Source organism: Stegostoma tigrinum, chromosome 6 (assembly GCF_030684315.1).
Source record: "Stegostoma tigrinum isolate sSteTig4 chromosome 6, sSteTig4.hap1, whole genome shotgun sequence".
In the NCBI taxonomy this organism is placed as follows: Eukaryota; Metazoa; Chordata; class Chondrichthyes; order Orectolobiformes; family Stegostomatidae; genus Stegostoma; species Stegostoma tigrinum.
In genome coordinates, this window is record NC_081359.1 from 2,327,614 (window position 1) to 2,339,666 (window position 12,053).

The window sequence follows — 12,053 nt, forward strand, 5'->3', positions numbered from 1 at the left end:
CAATGCGGTGAAAGACGCTCTTTGGTATGCCCGCAACTTGCTGGTCTGCCAGCTGAAAGAACTGACCCCGACCGAGTGTTGCAGACTGGCGCACTCCAAGGTCCAGGACTACGTGCTGAGGGACGCGCTAAAGCTTGGGGCAGCCGCCGCCAAGGCGCGGTGGGGAAAGACCACCATATGAAACCCCTCGCCCAGAATAGAAACAAGGGCCCTATCTGGTAACTGGGCCCAGCTGGCGCCTTCCCCAACTGGTCAGGGGGCCAATAGGGACTGTGTGGGAAGACGGCTGCCGGGGTATTTTCTTTGCTTTGTTTTTTCTCCTTCTTTGTTTTTTTTCCTTTAGTTGGTGTACGTACCCCCTGGGTAACCCGGAGCGGCTTGCATGACTGGGTAGGTGTGTAAATATGTTTTTTTTTGTACATCTTACAAATAAAGTATATTTTTTCAAATAAAAAAAAGGTGACGAAACGTCTGAAAACTAACCTTCCAGCTCAGCGAGCAAACTCACATCCAGAACCTCAACCTGAGCTACAAATCTTCTCAAAACCCATTATCTGAAGGTCTCTGCTGAGTGTATTTACAATGAAGCTAATAAATCCAGTAGAGAGGAATTTCCAGGCACAGCCTCGGTCTGGAATGAGGCCTATAGCCCAGCCAAACCTGATATGTGCCTTCACATTAGTTGTATATTACAAATAGGTAGGTGTACCTATGTAATAATAGGTTAACTATAGTCATTCTCTGCATGATGTAAATCTAATCAACTGTAATTATTAGATTTAGATAACTGTACAGCTATTTACTGGTATCAGAGATAATAGGAACTGCTGATGCTGGAGAATCCAAGACAACAAGGTGTGGAGGTGGATGAACACAGCAGGCCAAGCAGCACCATAGGAGCAGAAAAGCTGACGTTTTGGGCCTCGACCCTTCATCAGAAATGGGGGAGGGGGAACGGGTTCTGAAACAAATAAGGAGAGAGGAGGAGGCAGACCGAAGATGGATAGAGAAGACAGGTGGAGAGGGGACAGACAGGTCAAAGAGGTGGGGATGGAGCCAGTAAAGATGAGTGTAGGTGAGGAGGTAGGGAGGGGATAGGTTAGTACAGGGAGGACAGACAGGTCAAGGGGGGTGTTGGGATGAGGTCAGTAGGTAGGAGATGGGGGTGGGGCTTGAGGTGGGAGGAGGGCATGGGTGAGAGGAAGAACTGGTTAGGGAGGCGGGGATGAGCTGGGCTGGTTTTGGGATGCAGTGGGGGGAGGGGACGAACTGGGCTGGTTTTGGGATGCAGTGGGGGAAGGGGACGAGCTGGGCTGGTTGTGTGATGCAGTGGGGGAAGGGGAGGTTTTGAAGCTGGTGAAGTCCACATTGATACCATTGGCCTGCAGGGTTCCCAAGCGGAATATGAGTTGCTGTTCCTGCAACCTTCGGGTGGCATCATTGTGGCACTGCAGGAGGCCCATGATGGACATGTCATCTAAAGAATGGGAGGGGGTGTTGAAATGGTTCGCGACTGGGAGGTGCAGCTGTTTGTTGCGAACTGAACAGAGGTGTTCAGTGAAGCGGTCCCCAAGCCTCCGCTTGGTTTCCCTGATGTAGAGGAGGCCACAACGGGAACAGCGGATGCAGCGGTTCGCAATAAACAACTGCACCCCCCATTCATGAACCATTTTAACTCCCCCTCCCATTCCTTAGACAACATGTCCATCCTGGGCGTCCTGCAGTGCCACAACGATGCCACCCAAAGGTTGCAGGAACAGCAACTCATATTCCTCTTGGGAACCCTGCAGCCCAATGATATCCATGTGGATTTCAAAAGCTTCAAAATCTCCCCTCCCCCCACTGCATCCCAAAACCAGCCCAGCTCATCCCCGCCTCCCTAACCAGTTCTTCTTCTCTCACCTATCCCCTCCTCCCACCTCAAGATGCACCTCCATTTCCTACCTACTAACTTCATCCCGCCCTCTTGACCTGTCTGTCCTCCCTGGACCGACCTATCCCCTCCCTACCTCCCCACCTACAGTCACCTTTCCTGGCTCCATCCCCACCCCTTTTAACTTGTCTGCCTCCTCTCCACCTATCTTCTCCTCTGTCCATCTTTGATCCGCCTCCCCCTCTCTCCCTATTTATTCCAGTTCCCTCTCCCCATCCCCCTCTCTGATGAAGGGTCTCAGCCCAAAACGTCAGCTTTCGTGGTCCTAAGATGCTGCTTGGCCTGCTGTGTTCATCCAGCTTCACACTTTGTTATCTCACTATTTTAACTGGTATATGTTCATTTCTTGTGATCAAATCTAAGAGTATAACTGCCTCTCTTATCCTTTATTTAAGGTCTCCAGTACGTCATTTTTAGACATTCTAGAGTTGTTCGTTGTAGGGAAATAATAACAATCATTTTAACACTCTATGGATCTTTGTCTGGTCACTGTCTACAGATAAAGGTCGGAGGTCAGTCAAGTGACTATCAGATTCCAGAAATTCCCGCAGCAGGTTCCAGTACTTGGATGGGATTGCTGGATCCTTGCAGGCCATTCTAGGAAGTGCATGCCACATAATCCCAGCATGCTATGCTCTACACAAGTGGAGCAGGCAATGGGAGAATGTCTTTGAGCTGAGAGAGGGGCAAGAAGCTGATGGCATTGAGCAGGAGGAACACCTTCTGCATGACAGAGTGCTGCAGTGTCTATGAAGTTCAGCTACACTCTTTGTTTAAAAACCTTGAATTTGGACAGTGTTGCTGTCCACTTCATGGTGGAGAATTTGGCATCTATCCTTCTGCTTTCAGCTCAGTTCCTGAATGCAGACCTTTTGTTGCATTAATTTACATGCACTGCTTACATCAGGCCAGCTCTGATTTCTGATGGTAGACCATCTTTGAAGTAGGATTTAGATAGAGCAGATTTGTGTCAACTACACAGAGCTGGTCAACAGGGAGCTGTGTATCACTTGTGGTAAAGTCTTATTTTCTTTGTTTTTCTGTACAATGGGACAGTTCCTTCTTTGCTCATTTTTGTTAAGAAAGAGAAAAGTATCTGGCAAAACAACATTGCATCAATTTTATGAATACGATCACCCAGCCTGGATTCTTCTCTACTGGGATTAGTTATCACAAATTCATAAACACCCTTTATAAAATTTTCCAACAGTTGAATTAATGTATAGAAAATCACGGGGAGTACATTGGCACTTAGCCAATATTTGTTCCCAGTTGACGAGACATATTTCCAAAAGTGCAGTTGAGTAACATCAGACGGATGCACATCATGTAATCAGACCCTTTGCTCCAACTCATCCACACGAACTAGATTTCTTAAATTAATCTAGCCCCATTTGCCAGCATTTGGCCCACATCCCTCTAAACCCTTCCTGATCATATGCCCATCCAGATGCCTTTTCAATATTGGAATTGTACCAGCTTTCACCTTTCACCAGCAAGGGAGATCATATCCTAGTGGCATTATCACTGGGCTGTTAACCCAGTTAATGCCCTGGGGATCTGGGCTTGAATCCTGCCACAGGAGATACTGGAATATGAGTTCAATTTAAAAAAATAAGATCTTGAGTTAAGAATCTAATGATGACCATGAGTTGATTGCTGGGAAAAACCCATCTGGTTCAATATTGTCCATTAAGAAAGGAAACTGTCACCAATCTTTTGTCTGGCCTCCATGTGACTCCAGACTCACAGCAATGTGGTTGGTTCTTAACTGCCCTCTGGGCAATAAATGCTGATCTAGCCAGTGACACCCTCATCCTGCCATCAAATAAATTGAAAAGAACCTCCTCTGGTGGACCACTCTGTGGTGTGGTGTATTATTGTGTGTGTGGGGGGGGGGGATGAGTTAGTGACTGTGTGACTGAGTTGAGAAGGAATGTGTGTGGCCACAGGAGATTACTTTAATTGGCTATTTTTGTAATCTTTCCATCGATGGTTCTGTTAAATTTCTTGTATTCATGTGGGATGGTATGTATCAGAGAGACAACTACAGAAGCAACAAAATAAAGAAATGGAAAATCATTCTTCATTTGCTGGGAGTACAAGGAAGGCCCAGCGTTAGCTCCCGCTCGACCCTCTCTGTCTGACCGGTGCCAATGAACGTAGGCGTGTGGGGCAATTTGCTGCCTCTTCTCTGCAAGATGAGTCCTAACACCTCATGGAGTAGTGGAATTAAGCAGCATGAAAGGCAGCCATTCAAACAGTGTTGTTGGAGCAACCTTTTGAAGGAGCTATTCAATTAATCCCAGTTTAACATTCTTATCCCCAGGCTTTGCAATTTCTTTCCTGTCAAGAATGTTTCTATTGAATTTACTGCCACCATCCTTTCAGGCAGAGAGCTCCAGACTTTAATAACCCATTGTGGCAAAATGTTCCCTGTGCTTCATTGATCAATCATTTGAAACCTTTGTCAAATAAAACACAAAAATGGATGCTGAAATTCTGAAACAAACACAGAATTCTGGAGAAAAAAAGACTTAACATTTTGAAGTTGATATGACATCTTCAGAACTGAGGAAGAGTCATGAGGGACTCAACCATTTATTTTAAGCTCGTCACTTTTCATTGCCTGCCCCCAGCCTATAGAAATAGTTTCTCCCCGTTTGCTCTAAAAGAAAATCTCATGTCTTTAAACACCTCAACTGAATCTTATTTAAACCTCTGTTCCCAGGAGATCCATCATAACTTCTCTAAAGTCTATCGCCACCACTTTATTGTTGATAATTACCATGGATAACAATTGTTCTGTGAGTGGAAACTGCTGAAAGCCTAAGAGTCGCAGAGTCATACAGCATAGAAACAGACCCTTTGGTGCAACCATCCCACAATAATAATCCCAAATCTGCCTACACTTGGCCAATATCCCTCCAAATATTTCTTATTCATGTGTTTATCCAAATGTCTTTTAAATGTTGTAACTGTACCCCCATCCACCACTTCCTGTGAAAGTTCAATCCACACACGAACCACTAGAAATGTTTCCTCTCATGTCATTTTTAAAACATTCTCATCTCACCTTAAAAATATGCCCCCTAGTCTTTAAATCCCCCATGCAAGGGCAAAGACCTTGGCTATTCACCTTATTTATGACCCTCAATTTTATAAACCTCTATATGGTCACCCATCAACCTGCTACACTCCAGTGAAAAAAGCCCCAACCTGTCCAGCCTCTCCTTATTACTCAAACCCTCCATACACTTAACAACTTTTAACATTTCCAATAAATGCTCAAAGAACTTCCTTAGCTTCAGCATATACTTGCAACCCCTCTTCCAATTTGTACCATTCGAAGGAAAGGTATCTGCATGCACCTGGAAACCTTTCCAAATTATAGTACCTTAAATTGAACACAATGGTCTACTGAACCTAAACAGTCATTGATGGGTGTCAAACAAAACTTTTGTTGGCAAAGAAATCACCAAATCACCAAATCACCAATTTGGTTCAAATCAATATAGAACTAGAAACATTAACTCTACTTTCTCTCTGTACAGATGCTGTCAGACCTGCTGAGTTTCTCTGGGAATTTCCGATTTTTGTTTCAGCGTCCATAATTTTTTTGTCTTGTCTTTTTCGTTTATTCTGTCCTTCCATTTATAACGATCCCATGTTTATTTTGAAGACTTATCAACTTGCTCTGTTTGTGTTCAGTGGCAGAGCTCTGTTGAAGTTGGTCAAGACATGGGTAGATCTTTCATCCAAACCCAGGTCTTAAATGGCCTAATTAATGATTTTTAAAGGGGCTTCTCCAAAGCAGAAGGAAAAATATACTAAGGACTGTTTCTTGTGTGGAAGCGGATGGAGCAGGAGCATTCCAGTGAATGTCCCCAGCCCAATCTCCCACCTGCTCGTCCAGAGACAGCCTGAAATCATAAGGCCATGAGAACAACAAATTACATTAAGCCTGACATCTGCAAAATGCTGCTGCAAAATAAAACTGAAGATCCAATTTCGGTGATAACAAGGGGTGGAGATGGATGAACACAACTGGTCAAACACATCAGAGGAACGGGAAGGCTGACATTCAGCTCTGGACCCTTCTTCAGAAATGGGGGAGGGGAAGGGGACTCTGAAATAAATAGGGAGACAGGGAGAGGTGGCTGGGAGATGGATAAAGGAGCAGATAGGTGGAGAGGAGACAGACAGGTCAAAGAGGTGGGGGTGGAGCCAGTAAAGGTGAGTGTAGATGGGGAGTTAGGGTGGGGGTTGGTCAGTCCAGAGAGGACGGACAGGTCAAGTAGGTGGGGATGAGGCTGGTAGGTAGAAGATGGGGTTGGGGGTTGAGGTGGGAGGAGTGGATAGGTGGGAGAAAGGACAAACAGATTAGGGAGGCAAGGATGACCTGGGCTGGTTTTGGGATGCGGCTGGGGGAGGGGATATTTTGAAGCTTGTGAAGTCCACGTTGATACCACTGGGCTGCAAGGCTCCCAAGTGGAAAATGAGGTGCTGTATCCAAAACATCAGCTTTCCTGCTCCTCTGATGCTGCTTGGCCTGCTGTGTACGTCCAGCTCTACACCGTGTTGTCACAGATTCTCCAGCATTGGCAGTTCCTACTATCTCTGACCCAATTTCTGGTGTGCTTCTCCGTAATATTTTCAGGCTGATTTTGGGAAATGCTACCATTTCTTGTGGGAAATTGATGTGAACTGTATTTATCTTCCAAAACACATAGAAAGTCTGTTCAAGTGAGGCATCTGTATTAACGACCTGTGTTTTGCAGTTAAATGTAATCATTAATATCGTTGCAAAAATATTGCAGATATTGTAAGTAATTTCATCTCGCCTTGATTTCTGGATTATTGATTTGCAGTGACAGAAACAAACAAAATGAGAAATTGCTGAAGAAACTCAACAGGTCTGGCAGCATCTGTGGAAAGAAAGCAGAGTTAATTTTTCAGGTCCAGTGGCCCTTCTTTGGAACTGAAGCTAGGGTCTGCAGCTAAGATTTTCCAGCAATTTCTATTTAATGTTAAGATTCCCAACATCCACTGTTTTTAGTTGTATTTACCTGAAAGAAACATGTTATTTACCCCCATAGATCAGTATTTTACTCAATGTCATGTGTAGGTGGGTAATTGTTCTTTGTCTTTAGAATGTCTTTACATGCGTTAATTTTGTTTGGAATCTTTGATTTTGTTATTCAAAGCAATTAGGAAACATGAAACACTTTCATGATAACTTAAATGACTTTTAAATTGTGAGAAGAATGTCCAATAACAAAGAACCTGGTTACTCTTTGTCACATGATCGACTTGCTAATACAAACTTAACAGCAGACAAAAGCTATTTTGACTCACCCACAGGTGACCCCCCTGATCCCAACTAACGGAGTAAGGGAGTATTTGGAAGCTGGTCAGTTCAGGAATGCTTGAACGAAAAACCTACAGATCCAAATTGGGATTCTAATTCTGGTTATCGAACCCCAATTGAAATTTGCCAGGCAATGGCTGAAGGTCAGTCCCTGTTGTGCATTCAGTTGTTTCTGTTTCCAAAGTCTGATCAGTGGCAATTAACTGAGCAACTGCTCCCCACAGTAAAAAAAATGATCATTTTGTAAGAATGGGTGTACTTAATATCAAATGCAGCCAATTCAGGAAAGCAGACCAATGTCCACAGTTCACTGGTTCCCTGCTAATGAAGGCCGAGTTGTGGGGTGTTATAAAATTACTGAGGGTTATGTAAACACTGGGCTTGGGATTATATAGTGTTGGGCTGGGGGCGAGTTGTTATAGAAACAAGATAGACTGTCTACAGCTGGCACCTCAAAGTACTACAGCAAAAACATCGACACTGCCTGCACAACGTCCCACAAATCCACTGGGAAGAAAGATACACGAACACCAACACCTTTGGCCAGGCCAGGCCAACATGCCCAGTATCGTGGCATTGAGCACCTTAGATTGGCTACCATGACCTGGGCAAGTTGTCTGCATGGCTAACACAAGAGTCCCCAAGCAAGGGCCCTACTCCCAGCTCTGAAATGGCAGGGGAGTCCCAGCTGAACAGAGGACACACTTCAGTGATGCCCTCACGGGTGAAGTGTAGCATTCCCACAGACACCTGGGAATCACTGACCTGACATCACCCAAAGTGGAGGAGGAGCATCCAGGAAGGTGTTTGAGACTTGCTGTCAGGAAAAAGCAAAAGCCCCACCCACCTTGTCCCGTGACCACCACTTGCCTCAAGTGTAACGGAGCCTGCAGACACCCAAGGGGGGTTTTTACCTACAAACTCACACTGAGAGTGGATCAGCGGGGGACTGCCCACGAGAATCATGATCATTATGAAGGACTCAAGCTCATTTTACCTGGGCCTCAGACGAATATTTCTGGGTGGACTGTGGGATCCTGCCAAACAGCACCAGTAAATTTTTCCCACCCAGTCTCCCAACATTTACCACAAGCCACAAAAATGTCAAAATCTATTATACATTAAATTTGGCAACTGATCTCAAGTAATTAACTTGTAGGTTGCACTGTGAATGTGTGGTAACAAGGTTAATTGAGTATTACGGACTGACACCTAATATTTCATCATCATCAAGAAATGGTAGTATTCTATTTACAAAAGTAAATTATTAGAATTTATAACATTCACGACCACATGTCACTACGTCAATAAAAGGTTATGCAATTTCATTTTTATTGTTTTTCGGCCTCGCCATTTAGAGGCGGGGTGGTGCATAATGAGGTGAGTTTGGCAAAATACAGTGAAAGATCTTGCAAGGCCTCCCAGTGAGAAAACACTGTGGACGTGACTCATGATTTTTTTTTTCATTTACTCATGGGATGCGTGCCTCACTCAATGTGCCAGCATTTATTGCCCGTCCATAGTTGCCCCTGGAGAACGTGTTGGCTTCTTGAACCGCTGCTGCTCATGTGCCAAAGGTAGATCCACAATGTCCTTGAGGGGCGGAAATTCCAGCCTTTGGACCCAGCAACAGACAAGGAACAGCGATATATTTCTAAGTCAGGGTGGTGAGTGGTTTGGAGGGGAACTCGCAGGGGCTGGTTGTTCCCATGGGTCTGCTGCCCTTGTCCTTCGAGACAGAAGTGGTCATGGATTTGGAAGGTATTGTCTGAGGAGCCTCGGTGAATTACAGCGGTGTATATTGTAGATGGTACGCACCGTTGCTACTGAGCGTCGGTGCTAAGAGAGTAATTGTTTCTGAATTGGTGCCAATCGAGTCGGCTGCTGTGCCCTGGAGGGTGGTAGTTGTCTTCAACCATAAGACTGTAAGATATAAGACCAGAATAAGGCCACTGGCCCATTGAGTTGGCTCCAAAATATTTATTTTCTGATAATTTATTGAGAGGCAGCAGATTTGATATGGTACGTGAGTTAATTCAACTAAGACAGGAAATGGATAACACCTGACAGATAAGAGCGCTTTTCTGATCCCAGACCATTCTGTCAAATGGAGATGTTAAGCTAGCATATTCCAAGTGGTAATGGGAATGGCAGATGCTGGAGAATCCAAGATAACAAAGTGTGAAGCTGGATGAACACAGCAGGCCAAGCAGCATCCTAGGAGCACAAAAGCTGATGTTTCAGGCCTAGACCCTTCATCATCCGAGTGGGCCTGCAGTCTTTCCTAGACAAACAGGAGGCTGGAAAAACACAGCAGGCCAGGCAGCATCTGGAGGAAAGGAGTACTCAAAGTCTCAAGTATTACCCTTCTTCAGGACTAACAAATACCCAAAATGTTGGCCACCACATCTTTTGTGGTCTTTTCTGGTGGGCTCTGGAAGTCTTCAGTTTTAACAACCTTAGTTCCTCACTGAGGCTGATGTCGGGGAACACCTGATCTTAGACCCAGGAGATGGTCACGCTCATCTCCCTGGATATTCTTGCTCTGGCACCCCCAACCCCAACCCCACCCTAACCTCACCCTCACCCCAACCCCAACCCAAACCCCGTCCCCACCGCAACCCCAAACCCAACCCCAACCCCCACCACGACCCCACCCTAACCCCAACTCCCATCCCCACCCCAACCCCAACCCCAACCTCTACACCACCCCAACCCCAACCCCAATCCCAAACCCCACCCCACCCTAACCCCAACCCTCGCCTCCACCCCAACCCCAACCCCAATCCCCACCCCATCCTAACCCAACTCCCATCCCCGACCCAACCCCAACCCCAACCCCAACCCCAATATCCACACCACCCCAACCCCAACCCCCACCCCACCCTAACCTCAACCCTCGCCTCCACCCCAACCCCAACCCCAATCCCTGCCCCATCCTAACCCCAACCCCAACCCCATTCCCAACCCCAACCGCAACCCCCACCCCACCCTAACCCCAACTCCCATCCCCACCCCAACCCCAACCTCCACCCCACCCTAACCCCAACCCCAACCCCAACCCCAATGCCTGCCCCATCCTAACCCTAATCCCAACCCCAACCCCAACCCCACCCTAACCCCAAACCTCACCTCTACCCCAACCCCAACCCCATTCCCAACCTCAACCCCAACCCCCACCCCACTCTAATCCCAACACCCATCCCTACTCCCACCCCAACCCCAACTGCAACCCCCACCCCACACTAACCCCAACCCCCACCCCACACTAACCCCAACCCCTACCCCCACCCCACCCCAACTCCAACCCCAACCCAAACCCCCAACCCTACCCTAATCACGACCCCAACCCTAATCCCCACCCCACCCCTCCCCCCAAATCATTACTGAAATGCATGAGTTATTTTGGGAGATGACTCTCTCTGCCACAAATCAATTGGCTGAGCACCTTTGGCCAATAGCCAATGGGATGGCCACTCATGATATTAGATGACTGCTATCCCCTTGCCCACCTCCAGTGGAAGTTAGGCCACATTTGATGCCAGACTAACTACTGACACTAGTTCAATTAACATCATAACCTCTGTGTTTCTCATCAATTTTCCCACTTGTTTTCCCATGCTAGAATTTTGGAAAGTTAATGACAGCCGAGATAACTGTTTAATAAAATCTCATGTCACACAATAAATATAGGAAAATTCCGTTTTTGAGGGACCTGAATTTCCAACAGTGCTATTGCCAGAATGTTGCCAGGGCTGGTACCCTTTGCAGTATCTAGTCCCTCCAGTTCTTTATTTATATCACGTGTAATCGAATTGGCTGAAGACTGGTGCTAAGCTGGGGGTCACTGCAGGAAGCTGAGATGTATCGTCCACTTGGCAGTTCTGGCTGAAGATTGCTGCAAAAGCTTCAACCTTACCTTTTGCACTGATGTGCTGGTCTGTTCCATCATTGAGGATGGGGAGATTTGTGGCACCTCCACCTCCAGTGAGTTGTTTAATTGTCCATCACCATTCACTACTGGATGTAGCAGGACTGAAAAGCTCAGATCTGGTCAGTTGGCTGTGGGATCGCTTAGCTCTCTCTATCACTTGCTGTTTATGCTGTTTGGCGTGCGAGTAGTCCTGTTTGGTGACTTCACCAGGGTGATACCTCATTTTCAGGTATGCCTGGCTGAAGGAAGTATTTGATATGTTTGCCTTTATTGGCCAGCGCATTGAGTACAGGAGTTGGGAGGTCATGTTGCAGCTGTACAGGACATTGGTTGGGCCATATTTGGAATAGTGCATTCAGCTCTGGTATCCCTGCTGCAGTACAGATGCTGTGAAGCTTGAAAGGGTTCAGAAAAGATTTACGAGGATGTTGCCGGGGCTGGAGGGATTGAACTATAGGGAGAGTCTGGGGCTGTTTCCCCTGGAGCGTCAGAGGCTGGTGGGTGATCTTAGAGAAGTTTATAAAATCATGAGAGACATGGATAGGGTGAATAGCTGCTGTCTTTTCCCCAGGGTTGCGGAGGAGAAGCTAGAGGGGATAGGTTTAAAGTGAGAGGGGAAAGAGGCAAAAGGGATGTAAGGGGCAATGTTTCTCATGCAAAGGGTGGTGCATGTCTGGAACGAGAGGAAGTGGAGGAGGCTGGAAAATTCCAACATTTAAAAGGCATCTGGATGGATACATGAACAGGAAGGGTTTATGGGCCAAATGCTGGCAAACGGGAGTGGATTAATTTCAGATATTCAGCTGGCATGGGCA